Consider the following 14,498-nt stretch of genomic DNA (forward strand, 5'->3'; position numbering starts at 1 on the left):
CATCTTGTCAGCAGCAAATTTCTGGTTCTCTCTCTTGCCTTTTCATAGACCTCACATTGGTTCACCTCCAGCTATTCCTGCCGTTCTAACAGGCACTGTCCTGCTCCTTGTCTGCTTTTTCTAGTCCTATCGCTTCTTTTTGTGCTTTTTTGATGTTTCAAAAGAAGCGTGGAATGTGATAGACCTTTCATTTTCAAATGTGCTTTTACTGGCTTTGATGCTGTATCAGAGCAATAGCCTGGAAAGATTGGGTGAAGGAGAAATGGGGGACCGGCTCTCCCAAGGGCTAACTGAATAACCTCGGTTATGCTATATTTTTCTATCTGTGTCAAGAATGTGGGTTAAACAACAAGTCTTCACTTCCCTAGACTTTGCAAGCCACCTGCCAGGTTTGTTGTCTGGACATCTGACAAAATATAGATCTCCAATGATCAGACAAGACCAGATCCGAGAGGGAAGAGTCCTTGCTTTAGCAGTGTATCAGTGCACACTTTTTTACTTCTCTCTGTGGAATAATTAGGGTTAGGTAGGCAGTTCCTGCTTTGTTTTTTTTTTTTTTTTTTTTCATGTACCTTGTCTGTCTCCATTTGGTCATTTGAATAAACATCTTACTTTTGCCTGTGAGTATTTAAGGCTATGACCTTTTGAAAGAAATAACCTGAAACAGCTGAGAATGTCTGAATATTTGCTCTGTGATGCAGTCTTGATTTCTGGAACATCATGTTTCAAATTGCAGTGGAAATAAAAGGCCTCTTTATGACATCCAGTAATAGTACATTTTGTTCTCTAAAGATTTGATGAACTTAAGATGCTATACAAGGCCATTTAAAGATTAAGATAGAACAGCAGCAAAATTAAAAAATTTGTCCTACATTGTCAATAGTTTTGGTTTTAAAATATCCAGTTATTTGTACTTCCTGTGCTTTTAGCTATATGGAAAAGAGAAGTACTGGACTGCCTTGTGGAGCCATGTCAAAGTTAATGATAGTGGAAAAGTTCCTTCTTAAAGGATATGTAGATATCTGCATTAACACCATTTAAACTCATTTATTTGAACAAAGTAAATCCACCAAAAAGTCTAGTTCACAGTTAACACTAGAGGCAAAATCCATGGGCCAAAATGACTGTAAGGATAACAGAGTTTTGATTGCCTTGTGTTTAGACTTCAACCACCACTTCATTAGGTTTTCCCAAATTCATTGAATATTTGTGTCACCTTGAAAACAACAGTTCATTTGTCTCATAGGAATCTAAGAAGAATATACATCAGGCAAGTTAAATGAAAGCACAATCCAATTACCTCAGGAAAATATATGCTCAATTTATTCAAATTACTGTTCTGTTCTCCAGGCATTTTGAGTCAGAATATGACATAGAATTGAGATGAGAGTCTTCTGGTTCTTTTACTCCTTGATAAAAATCTTCTAAAAGTGTTAATTTAGTGAATATGTGGTGTTAAAAAATAATGCAGGTTTAATAAACAGAACTTAGAAATAGGTTTCAGTACTTACTGTGAATTATATAGAATAGATTTGCTTGTGAGAAATGCCACTCTTTGGAATGTCCCCACACTGGAGAGTCTGGTGTCTTTTTCTTTGGTGTCACTGCACAAAGCAAAGATGACAGGGCTTGCAGATCTAGGTTTCTCAGGGGATGGGCCCATCCCTCACCTGACGTTTTTTGTGCTTCCTAATTAAGGGTACACAATAAAAAATTCCCTTGACTGGTTGTAGTGTTGACTATAAGAAAGAGTTCTGGCTATAGGTTTTTGTTGAATATTTCTACTCACTTTAAATTCTGTTCAACTAATATTTTAAAGACTGAGTTCCACATTTATGGCACATTATATAGCAGATATAACAGACTTTAAAGAGTTAGGCATAGACATTTTATAACTGGAACCCTGGGCATTCACCTTGTAGAGTCAGTGATACAGAATATGAAATAAAATACCCTAACTATGGAAAGGAATATCAATTGCAAATGATGTTCTGCTCTAAAAAAATATGGAGACAATTACACATTTGGGCTTTGGTTCAGATTATTCCATGTTTAACGAGTGAGCTAGCCTATTTTCCCTATATGCTTCTAGGAATTTTCCTTAAAGAAAAGCACAAAATTAGGAATATAAGAGAATATAAGGACCCAGCGGTCAAATATTTAAAACTAAAAATTAGCTTATTTGAAAATGGTTCAATAAATTCCATTTAGAATGTTGCCCTTGAGATGTGGCTGATTCTATATACTTTGAATATTTCAGATTATATGTTTAGAAGTGACATTGACTTTAAGTTCTAAAGGTGAATGCACATTTTAGTCATGTGGCGATTTTGAAGAATGTGCCTAGTATTTTGAAGGCTTTCTATATATGTTTTTAAATCTTTAAAAAAATTATAATATAATCATACCTCAGAGATATTGTGGGTTTAATTCCAGACCCCTACAATAAAGCAAATATTGCAATAAAGAGAGTCACATAAATTTTTTGGTTTCCCAGTGCATATAAATCTTATGTTTACACTATACTGTACTCTCTTAGGTGTACAATAGCATTATGTCTAAAAATCAATGTATGTACCTTAACTAATAAATACTTTATTGGAAAAAATGCTAACATTTATTTAAGCCATCAGTGACATAGTATTTTTGCTGGTGGAGGGTCTTGCCTCGATGTTGATGGTTGCTGACTGATCAGGGTGGTGGTTACTGAAGGTTGGGGTGGGTGGCTCTGGCAATTTCTTAAAATAAGACAATGAAGTTTGCCATATTGATTGACTCTTCCTTTCCTGAAAAATTTCTTTGTAGCATGAGATACTGTGTGATAGCATTTTACCTACTGTGGAACATCTTTCAAAACTGGAATCAATCATCTCAAACCCTCCCACTGCTTTATCAAGTTTATGTACTATTCTAAATCCTTCATTATCATTTCAACAATATTTGTAGCATCTTCATCAGGAGTAGATTCCATCTCAAGAAACCACTCTCTTTACTTATCCGTAAGAAGAAAGTCCTCATCTGTTGAAGTTTCATTATGAGATTGCAGCAAATCAGTCAGATCTTCAGGCCCCACTTCTAATTCTAGTTCTCTTACTGTTTCCACCACATCTGCAGTGACTTTCTAAACTTAAGTCTTGAACCCCATAAGGGTTGGAATCGACTTCTTCCAAACTTCTGCCAGTGTTGATATTTTGACCTCCTTTCATGAATCATGAATGTTCTTTTTTTTTTTTTTATTTCAGCATATTATGGGGTTACAAATTTTAAGGCTTCATATAATGCCCTTTCCCCCTCCCTCTATCATGAATGTTCTTAATGGCGTCTAGAATGGTGAATCCTTTCCAGAGAGTTTTCAACTTACATTGCCCATGTTTATCAGAGGAATCATTACCTATGGCAGCTATAGTTTTATGAAATGCATTTCTTTTTTTTTTTTTTTTTTTTTTTTTTCTATATATATTAGTTGGCCAATTAGTTTCTTTCTATTTATAGTAGAGACGGGGGTCTCGCTCTTGCTCAGGCTGGTTTCGAACTCCTGACCTCGAGCAATCCGCCCGCCTCGGCCTCCCAGAGAGCTAGGATTACAGGCGTGAGCCACCGCGCCCGGCCTGAAATGCATTTCTTAACTAATAGGACTTGAAAGTCAAAATTGCTCCATGATCACTGGGCTGTAGAATAGATATTATATTAGCAGGCATAAAACATTAATTTCCTTGTATACCTCCATCAGATATTTTGAGTGACCAGGTGCATTGTCAATGAGCAGTGATATTTTAAAAGGAATCTTATTTTCTGAGCAATAGGTCTCAACAGTATGCTTAAAATATTCAGTAAACCATGATGTAAACAGATGTGCTGACATCCAGGCTTTGGTATTCGATTTATAAAGTACAAAGAGTAGATTTAGTATAATTCTTAAGTGTCATAGGGTTTTTGGAATGGAAAATGAGCATTGGCTTCAACTTAAAGTCACCAGCTGTATTAGCCCCTAACAAGAAAGGCAGCCTATCCTTTGGAGCTTTGAAGCCAGACATTCATTTCTCTTCTGTAGAGATGAAAGTCTTAAATGGCATTTTCTTTCAATAGAAGGCTATTTCTTTTACATTGAAAATCTGCTATTTAGTGTAGCCAAATTCATCAGTTCTCTTAGTTAGATCTTCTGGATAACTTGCTGCAGCTTCTCCATCAGCACTTGTTTCTTTACCTTGTATTTTTGTGTTATGGGGATGGCTTCTTTCCTTAAACCTCATGAACCAACCTCTGCTAGCTTCCAAGTTTTCTTCTGCAGCTTCTTCGCCTCTCTCAGCCCTCATAGAATTGAGGAGAGTTAGGTCCTTGCTCTGGGTTAGGCTTTGGCTAAAGGAAATATTATTCTAGGTTGATCTTCTATCCACTGAAAGTTTCTCCATATCAGCAATAAGTCTGTTTTGCTGTCTTATCATTTTTGTGTTCACTGGAGTAGCACTTTTAATTTTCTTCGAGAAAGTATCTTTTTCATTCACAACTTGCCTAACTGTACAAGCGCCCTAGCTTTCTGCCTATGTTAGCCTTCAAAATCCTCTTCTCATTGAGCTTGATCATTCCTAGCTTTTGATCCAAAGCAAGAGAGATGTGACTCTTCCTTTCACTTGAACACTTAGAGGCCATTGTAGGGTTATCAATTGGCCTATTTTTAATATTATTTTGTCTCAGGGAATGGGGGGGCCTGAGACAGGGAGTGAGATGTGGGAATGGCCAGTGGACCAGTTAGAATGCACATATTTAACGGCAATTATTAAGTTCGCTATCTTATATGGGTGCAGTTTGTGCACTCATATAAACAATTATATTAGCAACAGTGATCTGATCACAGATTACCATAACAGATATAATAATGATAATAACAGTTTGAAATGTTGTGAGAGTCACAAAAATGTGAGACAGAGACACAAAGTGAGCACATGCTGTTGGAAAATTGGCACAGATAGACTTGCTTGATGTAGGGTTGTCATAAACCTTTGATTTGCAAAAAATGCAGTATCTGGGAAATACAGTAGTAAAACACAGTAAAACAAGGTATGCCTGTATATATATTCTTGTTGGGATGATGTATAAAACATGGATTATATGAAACAAAATTCTAACCCCCTTTTCTGCTTTCCACCCTTGTGTACTATACTCTTGCCTATAAGTAACTCCTATAACTAGAGTTACCCATCCTTGTATTTTCTTTTTTTAGGTATTAATGTGTATTCACACACATCATATTATATGTAGACTTACACATCCAAACATATGTGTGTTATTCAGGATTCTTCAGAGAAACAGAATCAATAATATATTTATGTGTATATATGTGTATATATATTATATTTGTGTGTGTAGATATGTATGTGTATACAGTCATGTATTGCATAAGAATATTTTGGTCAATGACAGACCATATATCTGACAGTGGTGCCATAAGATTATAATAGAGCTGAAAATTCCTACTGCACAAATATTTACCATTATGTTATTATCTCCTTATACTAGTCAGCACAGTAATGTTTGTACAGTTTTGTAGCTTAGGAGCAATAATCTATTCTATACAATAGAGCCTTGGTGTGTAGTAGGCTATAACATCTAGGTTTGTATAACACACTCTGTGATGTTCACACAATGGCAAAATCGCCTAACAACACATTTCTCAGGAAGTATCCCCATCACTAAGTGGTGTATTATTGTGTATGTGTACACACACACACGTATAGAGTGATTTATTATAAGGTATTGGCTCATGCAGTTATGGAGGCTGAGAAGTCCCACAATCTGCCATCTGCAACCTGGACACCCAGGAAGGCCAGTGGTACAGTTTGAAGACCTTAGAGCAGAACTAATGGCATAGGTTCCAGTCCAAGTCTGAGGGCCTCAGAACCAGGTGTACCAAGGGCAAGAGGAGAGTGATATTCCAGCTCAAGCACTCAGTGAAAGAGAGGGCCATTCTTCCATTCTTGTACCATTTTGTACTATTCAGGCCCCTGGCGGATTGGATGATGCTTGCCCAGAGTGAGGAGGACCACCCTCTTTAGTCATCCCGTAGATTCAAATGCTAATCTCTTCTAAAAACACTCCCACAGACACACCTAGAAATAAAGTTTAACCACATAAAATGAACTATCACAACATGAATATTTTAAAAATACATGAAATTGAATATGCAAATTATTCTATTATTTGCAACTTGCTTTTTTTCACTTAATATCATGCTGCATTTTTCAATATTTTTTTTATTTAGGTTCATCTCATTCATTTTAATGATTGTATAGTATTCCATGACATGAATGTGCCATGATTTATTTAACCACTCCATTTTTGATGATCATTATGATTGCTTACTTTTTTTTTCTTTTAGCTTATCAAAACAATGACAAAATTAACATCAATGTGCATACGTCTTTTATGTACTTAAAAGAGAATTTCTTTGGAAAAGATTCCCAGAAATGGAATTTCTGGGTCAAAGCACATGTGTGCTTTAAGACTGGTTAAATTCTGCTAAGGCTGATATTCAGCTGGTGTCTGTGGGTGAGGGTGTACTGGCAGGACCTTAGCAACTGGTCTTAGCTGGCCTCTGTTTGGAAGGGTCAGTGCCTGTGCCACATTGGATATTAAATACTTGAATTTTATCCCTGAAATTGCCTTTCAAAAATATTTCATTAATTTATACTCATTCCAAAAGTATACAAGAATGCCCTCTCTTGTCTTTCTCATACTTAATGTGGCCAATGTGGCCACAATTTTTAAATGTGGCCAGTTTGAGAGATGAAAAATGATAAATGGGAATGTGTATAAAGTTTCAATTATTCAAGGGGAATAATTTTTAGAGATCTGTACAACATTGAACCTAGAATTAACAATATTGTATTGTGCACTTAAAATTTTGTTAAGAGGGTAGCTGTGTTAAGTGTGCTCACCATAATGATCAAAATAACAAGTGATAGTATATCTTAAAACTTTTTAGTTTCCTGATAATCAGTGCAGTAGTTTTCATTTATAAGTTTATTGGTCATTTTTGGTTCTTCTGGAAATTGCCTATTCATTTACTATGTTTGTTTTCTACTGGGCTGTTTGGCTTTCCTTAATCAAAAGTCGAGTCATTTTTATATATTATAGATGTTAAGCCTTTGTAGAATATGCGATGGATGTTTTCTCTCTGTCAGTCATTTGTCTCAAACTCTGTTTTTATAGTCTTTTATTGTAAAGATGCTTTTAATTTTTATGAGCTAAAAATTGTCAGTTTATCCTTTAGGATATTTCTGTTTTATGGCTTGCTCAGGGAGGCCTTTTACATTCTAAAATTATCAAAATATCCCCCTGTATTTCCCCCTAACACAAGCACATATAAATTTAGTTCTTTAATCTATCTGTAGTTTATAAATGCTTTGTGCAGTGTTGCAGCCCTAGTTGTGGAAGTGGGATCTAAATTTATTTTTTCCTCATAAATAGTTGATTTTCTTATGCCATTTATTGAATAGTCCATTTCCTCCACTAATTTGAAATATCAACTTTATTATAAATTTTATAACTAAAATTTCCATATATGTGTGGGCATACTTCTGGATTCTATTCATTTGGCTTGTTTTTGAATTTCTGCGTGATACCAAATTATCTTAATTAGCAGAGTATTTTAGTATGTTTTGCTGTCTGGAGGGCAATATCTGCAGATGCTCAGTATTAACTTAGACTTTTTCTTGATTTAATTCTGTCTTCATACCTCAATTCTTAAAATAATATTTTTGTTTTGTCAAACATGATCCTATTTTCTAGCTTTCAACAGCTGGACTCTGGTCATACTCACCCTTCACCAGTGCTTAAAACTTTTTCTTATTTTCCTACCTACTAAAGTTAGAATTTCTGGGCATGAGTTTCCTCTTCTTCTTCTCTTGCTAAGTCTTTAATTGGTGGAGATATTAATGAATTAAAAATTATTCTTTAGGTGGCAAGTTGTAGGCAGGAACATTTTTTTCTCCAAATATAGTTTTGTTAGCTTGAAGTTTTAGATTCATCTTATTCTTTTTGCCGGCTGTATAGGATTACATGATATGAATGCTCCATAACTTATTTAATGATAGTATTTTTGGTAACTGTTATGATTGCTTCCATTCTAAAATTTTCTTTCCCAAACAATGATGAAATAAACATCAATGCAGTACGTCTTTGTGTACTTAAAGTGAGAATTTCTTTGGGATAAATTTCTAGAAATGGAATTGCTGAGTCAAAGAAATAAATGTTCCATGCTATTTAAGAACAATTCTAATTTGAAATAGCAAAGACCTTTCTGCCTCCCTTCCTGTATTAGTTTGTTTTGTGTTGCTATAAAAGAAATACTTGAGGCTGGGTAGTTTATAAAGAAAAGAGGTCTGTTTGGCTCACGGTTCTGCAGACTGTACAAGAACCATTGCAGCATCATCTGCTTCTGGTGAGGACTGCAGGGAGCTCCCAATCAAGATGGAAGGCAAAGTGGGAGCAGGAGCGTCATCCGGTGAGGGAAGGAGCAAATGAGAGAGCAAAAGAGGGAGGAGGTGATGCCAGGCCCCTTTAAATAGCCAGCTCTTGTGTGAACTAGTGAAGTGAGAACTCACTGATTATCGGGGGAGGCCACAAAACCATTCCTTAAGGATCTGCCCTCATGACCCAAACACCTCCCAACAAGTCCCATATTCAACACTGGGGATCAAATTTTAACACAAGATTTGGAGAAGCCAAATATCCCAACCATATCACCTGCTTTCTTTGAGAAACAATCTCACAAGTAGCAATGAGGATGAACACAGAAATGCAAATAAATTCTTCTATGAAACTCTAAGAAACAAGTGAAAGCTGAACCAGAATATGTGAGGATGGACAGGGAAGAGGGGGTGGAAGCTGACTTGGCAGAGATGAGGAAGACAATGTCGGCAGGGAGAATGGTGACAAGAAGAAAGCTGAGTCCTGGAGCCTCGGGAGTCACAAGGAGAACTGGGCCAGAGCTGCTGCAGACTTGGACCCCAGGCAAGTGGAAGGTGGAGTGAGATCATGACTGAGCACAGGGGACTCAGTGCCTGAATCCCCCACTGCTTCCTCCCATGTTCCCACAGAATGCCTACAGCCTGGTGCCCAGAGGGGAGTTGGGGTATCCTCCTCAGAGCAAGCTGGCCCAAGAGAAAAGACCTGACAAAATAGGCATCTGAAGTCTTGCATGCACTAACTCCATGATGTCCAGACCCATGTGTTTATCTCTATCCAGATTTTCCCCAAGCAGCTCAAAATCCAAATCTGAGCTATTTTGCTTCCTAAAGCTGCTCTTCACACCCATTTTAGTAGTCATCCTGCTGTCCGGACAATCTCTCAAGCCAGAAAACTCAGTCATGGTTGATTCCCTCCTTCTACTTGTCAATGATGCCGTCTGATAATTTTCATTTCCTAAAAATCCTCCACATCTCTCCTTACCTCACCACTTCTGCTTTAGTTTATGTCATGGCATCTCGCTGCAGGCCAATTTAACTGGTCTCCGTTTTTCAATCTGGTCTTGTTAGAGCTATCCTCTGAAGTCCGCAGAGTGCTCTATGTAAAATGAAAATCTGATCATCATCTCCAGATCCCCTTTGAACCTCTGGGCTGCTGTTAACTTTTCCTCTCCATCCTGCTCCTTCCCCGGCCCCCTCAAGTTTTCTAAAATTTAATATGCATCAGCATAACCCGAGGAACAACCTTGAAATGCATATTCCTAGGCCCCTTCTCAGAGATTTTAATTCAATAAATCATTCTAGATGATTCTATACAAATGTCCTTGGATCATACTAAGAAACAGTAGGCTACAGCATCCTGTCTAAATTCCTTAGCACGACATATACAGCCTTTAATGCCCTGACTTTTGCCTATCACTTATCTTCTTCCCTCCCATTCTACTTTCTGTCTCAGAGTTAGAACGCTATTATTTCCCCCCAATTATGCCATTTTGTTTCATATCCTTTTACATGAGATCCTGTCTTCTTGGCCTGAGGACCTTCAGGGTCTAACTCAGGTCCAAGTACATGAAACAGGGATTCTTAACCCAGGGTTAATGGCTCAGAGAATCTGTGAGGTTTCTAAAACTGATATGTAATATTTTGTGCACGAGAGAGTGTGTGAATATATATGTTAATGCATATCTATTTTTTTCCTAGGAAGAGGCTCTGTCAATTTTCATCAGATTCTGAAAGTGGACTGTAAACACCAAGAGAGAGGAAGGATCCCTGATGGAAGGATATATTAATAAATAAAATTTTGTTGAATTAAATAGAAAAATTCATTTGAATGATTAATTTTTTCTTAAGCTGACACAATTAATGACTAGTGTGTGTGTGTGTGTGTGTGTGTGTGTGTGCGTGTGTGAGATAGCATAAAACCAATAGGAATCATTTAGAAAAGAGTAAGATCCATTCACTGGTAGCTTTAGTTGCATCTCCTTATTTTGGTTTTAGTGGAGAACTGATGTATGTTTTAAAATAGATCAGTCCAAGAACACATGCACATGTCAAATATCCATTATAGAACAAAAGCTTTGTTTTTTTAACATAAAGTCCCTGAATAATTGACTCTGCTCTTTTCCTCAATGTGTGGACTAACAGGATTGATTGTTTTGATTGACTTAACTCTGTTCCAGATCAATAGAACAATACAATTGGTGTTTTCCACCACTGCATTGATTGAGTCAACTGGCTATTTTGGTGCAGGACAGGAAGTTTCAGTGTCTTTAATCCAAGTTGTCTCTGTTGGAGTCTAGTTTATGTTGGAATTTTAATTCAGGAACATTGAACATCATGTCAATAAAGTTTCTAGTTTTCTTGCTTTAGGGCAATCTCCCTGTCTTCCCTAGTGAGTCAAAATTATCTGGTCAATCTTGGATTTTTCAAAGTGTGCTGGGCTTGGATGCTCTTCAGCCCTACCTATATGTAGCATTTGGAAAATCAGTGGTTGGGGAAAAGGGATGAGATAATTAAATAATTATCTCATAATTGTCATATAAAAGTGATTAGATAATTAATAAATCAAGAAAAATAGGTTCAGTAAGGCACTCCCATGCATTCGGTCTTCATTAATATTATGTATTTAAATGGAATTTATCAGTCATTTTAGTTAAAATTGAAAACTCTAATAAAGATAGTTCAAAATATGTCATGAGTTTGTTAACCAAATTCTAAATGGAATATATTGGTCGTGTTTATGTTTTTTCAGATTCCTTCTTCTCTCTACCATCACTGTTGACCCAGATGTGATGTCATCATGACACCTTTTGTCAATTTGTTTTGTATAGAAAAAGCAAGGAAAAGGTAGAACAGTAATAATTCTCTCTACATGAACCCAGGCACCTAAAACGTGTTGCAGGGCATGTCCTAGGGTCATTTATTTTAACAAAAGCACAAACTAATGAAACACTGTTGGCCTCTTCCTCTCTTATTTTCTCTCTCTTGGTCTTCCCTTGGTGACGCTGACTCTGACATGGGTGGGCCACACATCTTACTCAAGTGGGGTTGGAGGGAGTTGGGTAGTGTTTGTGAAAAGTCTGTTAAAAAAAGAATTTTAAAATTATATATGGAGCTTGAAGAAGGTAGTATAAACACATATTCTATTATTAGGCTTGAGCATTAAATGTTTCTTGTTCTATACCTTACATATTATTATACTGACTACTGCATTGTAAAAAGTAATTTTGGCTTGGCTAATTCTGAGAATGTGATTTTTGCCTTGAAATCTGCTCTAGTGATTCACAAAGTATGAGTCCAGAAGTCTTAACAAAATGTGAGGACCCTGTAGGATGATTTCTCAATTAAATATAAAATTCCCATTCAATTGTGAGCTCCTTAAAGTTAGGGACTTGTGTCATGTCAATGTATCTCTAACACTTGGTTCAAAGCCTGCCATGTATTTGCTCAGTAAATATTTAGATGAATAGAAGAATAAAACAAATAGTGAATAAAAGAATTTCCTCAAACAGAGACAGATGATATAGTAGGACCACTCTCATGTATTGATGTGGTTATTAATTTATACCAAATGTGGGAGTTGCCCCTAGTATTATTTTAGAGTATCACAATTTTATGTTACACTTAACTTAAAATTCAATGGATTTACATGATTCAGTCTACAAAGTCAAGATTTAAACCCAATGCACTTCCCAACTCATCCCAGGGTTATCATAAATGTATTAATAGAGATTCAGATATGTAACTTTTAGTGGGAGGAAGGGAAAGATTATCACTGAGCCACCACTAAAATAGGATAATATTTTAGTATTAGCATTATTCAAATATTTTGGTATTTGACATATTTGAATAACGCATGAAGCTGACAAGAGTTTACTGTAGCCCTGTAATCTAAGTACCAATAACTGGCTCTTCTTTTCCTATCTGTCTTCCTTCCACACACCACTTATTACCTTTCTCTGTTAATACAGACATGCCTCATTTTATTGCACTTCACTTTATTGCACTTCACTTTATTGCACTTTGCAGAGACTGAATTTTTTTTACAAATTGAATGTTTGTGACAATTCCTGCTCAATTCTATCGGTGCCATTTTTCCAACAGCAGGTGCTCACTTCATGTCTGTGTCACATTTTGGTAATTCTCACAATATTTCAAACTCTTTCTTAAATTATTATATCTGCTGTGATGATCTGTGATCAGTGATCTTTGATGTTATTACTGTAATTGTTTTGGGGCGCCACAAACCACACCCATCTATCTTGGCAAACTCAATAAATGAGTTCTTACTGCTCCTCCTGACTGACCATTCTCCCATCTCTCTCCTGTTCTTCAGTCCTCTCTATTCCCTGAAACAAAACAATATTGAAATTAGGCTAGCTAATAACTCCACAATTGCCTCTAAATGTTCAAGTGAAAGGAAGAGTTACATGTCTCTCACTTTAAATCAAAAACTTGAAATGATTAAGCTTAATGAGGAAGGTGTGTCAAAAGCTAAAATAGGTTGAAAGCTAGACATCTTGCACCAGTTAGCTAAGTAGTGAGTGTAAAGGAAAGGATCTTGAAGGAAATTAAAAATTTCCATTATCATTTGTGTGCACACAAATGATAAGAAAACAAAACAGACTACTGCTAATAGGGACAAAGTTTTTGTGGTCTGGGTAGAAGATTAAATCAGCTACAATATTTCCTTAAAACAAAGCCTAACCCAGAGCAAGGACCTAACTCTCTTCACTTCTATGAGGGCTGAGAGAGGTGAAGAAGCTGCAGAAGAAAACTTGGAAGCTAGCAGAGATTGGTTCATGAGGTTTAAGGAAAGAAGCCATCCCCATAACATAAAAATGCAAGGTAAAGAAACAAGTGCTGATGGAGAAGCTGTAGCAAGTAATCCAGAAGATTAAGCTAAAAGGGTTAATGAATATAGCCACACTAAACAACAGATTTTTCAATGTAGAAGAAAATGCCACCCAGGACTTTGATAGCTGGAGAGTAGAAGGAGTCAATGCCTGGCTTCAAAGCTTCAAAGGACAGGCTGCCTCTCTTGTCAGGGGCTAATACAGCTGGTGACTTTATGTTGAAGCCAATGTTCATTTACTATTACAAAAATCCTAGGGTTCTTAAGAATTATGCTAAATGTACTCTGTGCTCCATAAATGGAACCACAAAGCCTGGGTGACAGCACATCTGTTTGTAGCATAGCTTACTGAATATTTTAAGCTCACTATTGAGACCTATTACTCAGAAAAATATTCCTTTAAAATATGGCCACTCATTGACAACACACCTGGTTACCCAAGAGATCTGATGGAAATGTACAAGGAGATGAATGTTGTTTTCATGCCTGCTAACACAACATCTCTTCTGTTGGATCAAGGAGTAATTTTGACTTTCAAGTTGTATTATTTAAAAAATACATTTTGTTAAGCTGAAACTGCCGGACATAGTGATTCCTCTGGTGGATCTAGACAGAGTAAATTGAAAACCATCTGCAAAGGATTGACTATTCTAATGTTATTAAGAATATGCATGATTGATGGTAAGAAATCAAAATGGCAAGGATAACAGGAGTTTGAAAGAAGTTGATTCCAACCCATTTGGATGACATTGAAGGGTTCAAGACTTCAGTTTAGAAAGTCACTGCAGATGTGGTAGAAATAGCAAGTGAACCAGAATTAGAAGTGGAGCCTGCAGATAGGACTGAATTGCTGCAATCTCACCATAAAACTTAAGCAGATGAAAAGTTGTTCCTTATGAATGAGTAAAGAAAGTGGTTTCTTGAGACAGAATCTATTTCTGGTGAAGATGCTACAAACATCGTTGAAATGATAACATGGATTTAGAAGATTACATAACTTAGTTGATAAAGCAGTGGCAGGATTTGAGAGACTCACTTCACTTCTGAAAGAAGTTCTACTGTGAGTAAAATGCTATCAAACAACATTATAAGCTACAGAGAAATCTTTTGTGAAAGCAACAGTCAATAGATGTGGTAAATTTCTCTGTTGTCTCATTTTAAGAAATGGCCACAGCCACCTC

This window comes from Microcebus murinus, chromosome 15 (genome assembly GCF_040939455.1).
Source record: "Microcebus murinus isolate Inina chromosome 15, M.murinus_Inina_mat1.0, whole genome shotgun sequence".
Classification (NCBI taxonomy): Eukaryota; Metazoa; Chordata; class Mammalia; order Primates; family Cheirogaleidae; genus Microcebus; species Microcebus murinus.